Genomic DNA, 5036 nt, shown 5'->3' with positions numbered 1-5036 from the left:
TATTTAAAAATATTATAATTAGTTAATAATAATTGATCACCGAGATCCACAGGCAGGCCTCTGAAAAGTCTGACAAACGAATTAAAAACAGAATGATGAAAGCTGTCAGTCCGAGCGATGAAATTATTACGTAACTTAAGATGGTCAGCGTGTCTGGAATTTACAGAAATATATTTAAAATCATCCAAATCATACATGTTATATAAACATTTGGCTACAAAATTAATACAAAAATAGTCAATACGATTACTAATGGAAATGAGATTAAGACGCTTTAAACGTTCAGAGTACGGGATACTGCCTGTGGATCTCGGAAAGCAGATACGCGTAACTCGTCTTTGAACGGACTCAAGAGTAGCAATATCTTTTTTATAGAATGGAATCCAGGCAGGAATACCGTAATCTATAAAAGGCCTAACTACAGCTACGTACAACCTCAAAATTATATCTTTATCGTGACATTTAACGATACGTCTCACAAAACCTAACATGCGGTTGCTTTTAGACCTAATATATTGGACATGTTCATCCCAAGTAAGTTTACTGTTCAAGTTAATGCCAAGGTACTTTACAGAACTGGTGACTGGAAGTCTAGCATTTCCAATAAAATAATCACTATCCCGTTCAAGACGATTTCTGGATCTAGTCAGGTGCATCACCATACATTTATCAATATTTAGTAACATTTTATTTCTCACACACCAATTAGTAATAGCATGAAGATCAGATTGTAAAATATATTCATCATTATTATTATTATCATTATTATTATCATTATTATCATTATTATTGTTATTATTAGGCCTATTATTATTATTATTATTATTATTATTATTTCTGATGACTCTGTAGATTAGTGTATCATCAGCATATTGATATATCTGTGATTGAATGCAGGAAGGGAGGTCGGACACAAAGAGATTAAAGAGGATTGGCCCAATCACTGATCCCTGCGGGACTCCGGATTTAACCAATATATCCTCAGATGTTGCACCTCTAAATTTAACTCTCTGTGATCTGTAGGACATGTAAGACCTAAACCAGTCCAGCATTGAATCACAGATACCATAATTGTGAAGTTTATTTAAAAGAATTTTATGACTAACTTTATCGAAGGCCTTGCGCCAATCGAGAAATATCGCATCAATATGAGGCGGCGAACGTTCATCAAGTATTTTAGACCAATCAGTTACTACGTCAGTTAACAACGTAGTACATGACCTGCCATTGAGAAAACCATGCTGGTTATCTGGGAGAAGTTTGTTGTCATTAAGACATTTTAATGACATAAACTTACAATATTAGTGACAATTTTAGGAAAAAATGGCGGCCATTTTGAAACGGCTGGCAATCCCCCTTACGTATGAAAAAAAAAAATGTTGCACATACTTTTTTGATTTATCTATGTCTACTCTACATCATATCCAATTTTTTAAAAATATAGCAAAAAAAATGCAACCAACCAAAGTTTGCTGGACTAGTGACGCTTGTCTATAGAAGGCTGCTGTGAAATGCAAGGCCTGGCTGGTGGAGTCGAGCAGCCTATGTCTTATGAATGATGTACATTAATATTATTATAGGCATAGTATTAGTAGTAGTAGCCTCCTATTAAGTCTATAGGCCTAGGCCTAAATGTTTGTTTAGCATTAAGATACAGGCGGTCAATGCTATCCTAGGCTAGGCCACCGTCTACTAGGCCAGGGTATATTAATCCATTCAATTTGCTAATTTTTCTAATGTTAACAATGGTTCTATTTTATGTTGTCTTTTTCGTATTCTCCATGTTGTGTCCATGGAATTAGTGAAGTACAGCATTAATATTTTGTATTTAAATTTTACTGTTCAATTTTTAATTTTCCATGGTTAAATATATATTATTATTTAATATTATTATTATTATTATTTAATATTTTTATTGTTATTATTATTATTATTATATTATTATTATTATCATTATTATTATTATTATTATTTCTGATTCAACCTTCCATCTCAGTAAACCTTGACAGCCACCCCCCCCCCCTGTCTCCAGACAAGAACCCCTACTCCTCACTGAGTGACCCTGGATATGACTATAAGACTTCACATAAATTTAATTACTTGCCCTTTTTCTACACACCCTACCCACCCTGACACTGCCACGTCTCTCTGATGATTTTTGCTAGATTCAATTTAATTCAATTCAATATAATTTCTTTCATATTGCCAGTGGGCCATCCACACAACATAATCACATGACAGAAATAAATCATGGCAGAAAACAAGTGACAATAATAATAATAATAACATGTCGTTGTTATATAGCGCTTAATGCCTTAACAAAGCCTCTAAGCGCTTCAATGTACTAATATATTGTCCAACATCACTCCAATAGTGCTTTATGACCAGCATACCCCACCCTACTGAAGTAGGCCTATACATCGCTGGTAGGGACATATCCACAAAGGTACTAATGACCTGCATACGCCACCAAATATGATTGCTTAAATTACTATTTTACATTATTTGTATCACAATTTCTCTTAATTATGTTGATTTATAGTCATTGAATGTTGATGTTAAATCACTTTTATTTCAATTCATATGAAATATATTCATACAAAAAATATTGCAATTTGCATAACATGATACAAACAATAAAAAAAATTAAAGTAATTACTGAATAAAAAAGTAATAAATACTTCTCCCAAGGTTACATCCTTAAAAGTGATGAACTGGGCGAGAGAGAATCAAGCAGAAAAAAATTACTTTTGTTTGTATTCCTACCCACTCATTCAGTTTAATTGTATTATTGTGCACTAGTATTTTATATTATTAATGTTTAAAATTTAAGAATAAGAGTGGATTTCCTTTGAATGTTGATTAATATGATCATATGAGCTGTCATTTATTGATTCACTCTCTTTGTTTCCAATGTGTTACAGTTTAAAGAGACTCCACTTCACAACCTGTTAGAAGCCAAACACAAATTCAGAGATCACCTTGATATTGCAAGACTTCTTTTGGATGCCGGGGCTGATGTAAATATAAAGAATGAGGTAAAATACTGTATACAGATATATAGGGGAGTAAATAATGTCATTCAAATTTGTATGAATATGTATGGTCGCATAATTGCTGCTATTAAATAAGAAATACAATATGTTTGTGTAAATTGTATTTTGGAGATATCCCTACAGTATAAACATAGTACAGTAATATTAATAAAATACTAATAATTTATATTAATACATAAATTTTGAGTGTTTTAAAAATTTTATGATGATGATGCTTCCAATAATAATATTGTATCTGTTTATTGTTTTCAATGTTTATCAATAATTGAATTGCCTTTTACTGTCTGTCCATGTCTTTCATTGTATGCAGCAGGCAAGAAGAATTTATTTCATCACATGTTTGGTTAATGATAATAAAGCAATCTTGAATCTTAAATATTTTATTAAATGAATGTATTGCAGTTCCATTGGTGATGTGGAAGATAAAAATAAGACCAATTCAATAAAAAATTTGCTTACAGCTTGAGCAGTGGCTGATCTAGGATTAAAGAATTGAGGATGGCTAGGTAGTGTATACAGGTTGTTCATGGAGGCCTCGACCCCAGAACTTTCCACATTCTGAGGTCTGTTAATGATGTTGAAGTCTCATACAAATAAATAAAATAATTCTGGCTTTTCTGTTGACGGATAATATCAACAAGACCAGATGAAATTATTTGATAATATGATGATAATGATTACATTAACAGCAGCACAGTATCAGTAGTGGAGCCTAATATGAGAGAAGAGAGTCCATGGCTGGGGTGAATGAGGGTGGGAATGAGATGAGCTTAATTGTAGGTTATTTGGTAACAATCTTGAATCTTAAATATTTTATTAAATGAATGTATTGCAGTTGGCTTTTCTGTTGACGGATAATATCAACAAGACCAGATGAAATTATTTGATAATATGATGATAATGATTACATTAACAGCAGCACAGTATCAGTAGTGGAGCCTAATATGAGAGAAGAGAGTCCATGGCTGTGGTGAATGAGGGTGGGAATGAGATGAGCTTAATTGTAGGTTATTTGGTAAAATGTAAACCACTCCACAAAGCATCTTGACTTTAGAAATGTTAACTTTGTTTCTATTACTTGGTATAAAGGGATTGCTCTAGTCTAGGCCTATGTATTTTTGTGGGAAAGGTTATCCACCCTATTCAATTCTCCCCATCCTAGATCTATTCTTGCTTGAGTTATTTAGCTGTTGTTGCTGCTTGATTGATTGACAAAGATTCTGAAGACCACCGGTACAGTAATATTAGCACAACAAGCGATTGTTTTGTTAAGGGAATGGTCTTATAATCAATACTTATGATTGAGTCTTTGCAAGATATAAAAGAAAATTGCACTGATATGTACATATAATATTTCTTTTAGGATACTTCTTGTGATTATTTTTGCGTGATACTTTCTATGAAGTATTTTTTAAAGTAGAATGATCGATTTTGATTTGTTTTAAGTTTTATGTGTGATTATTTTTACAGCACAATCAGACGCCACGTGACCTCTATATAAAGAATAAATGTGAGGAGTATGGTTTTAGAAATAGAGAAAACCACAAGGAAGAAGTCTTGCAACTTCTGCAAGGTGAGCAGTTCCTACAATTTAGTTATTCATGTTATTGTTTATGATTAAGTAGTTCAATGTAATTTTATCTCCTGCTTATATTAATTAGATAATAATTTATTATTATTCGCTGTAAACAATCCCAGGTAACAATCCCACATGGGGCCCATATGCAAAATATCTGGGAAAAGTCTTATGGGCTACCCCATATTTTTCCCTTATGGGATCCGTCTGGGCAATCACGTATGGGCCTTGCCCATGGTTTACCCATATGGAGCCCATATGCCAAATATATACGCAAATATATATGGGAATGCCCATATTTAAAGTACATGGGCCCCATATGGTAAATACCTGGGCAGGTAAATATGGAAATGCCCACATTTAATCCACATGGGGCCCATGTGCCAAATATCTGGGAAAATACA

The 5036-nt window shown here is 33.0% G+C and overlaps 1 long non-coding RNA gene across 1 annotated transcript; it reads left to right on the top strand.

The window, feature by feature from the left end:
• The first annotated feature begins 2165 nt into the window (after positions 1-2165).
• On the top strand, positions 2166-4557 carry LOC117112256. The gene is made up of 3 exons (XR_004446003.1): positions 2166-3038; positions 3518-3836; positions 4064-4557. It is a non-coding gene; the product is annotated as an uncharacterized LOC117112256 (long non-coding RNA).
• The last annotated feature ends 479 nt before the right edge of the window (positions 4558-5036 follow it).

This window comes from Anneissia japonica, unplaced genomic scaffold (genome assembly GCF_011630105.1).
Source record: "Anneissia japonica isolate Jap-2015-1 unplaced genomic scaffold, ASM1163010v1 scaffold1537_len634075_cov158, whole genome shotgun sequence".
Classification (NCBI taxonomy): domain Eukaryota; kingdom Metazoa; phylum Echinodermata; class Crinoidea; order Comatulida; family Comatulidae; genus Anneissia; species Anneissia japonica.
Note: the sequence above shows the minus strand (reverse complement) of the source record. Positions and strands in the feature narration are given on the sequence as shown.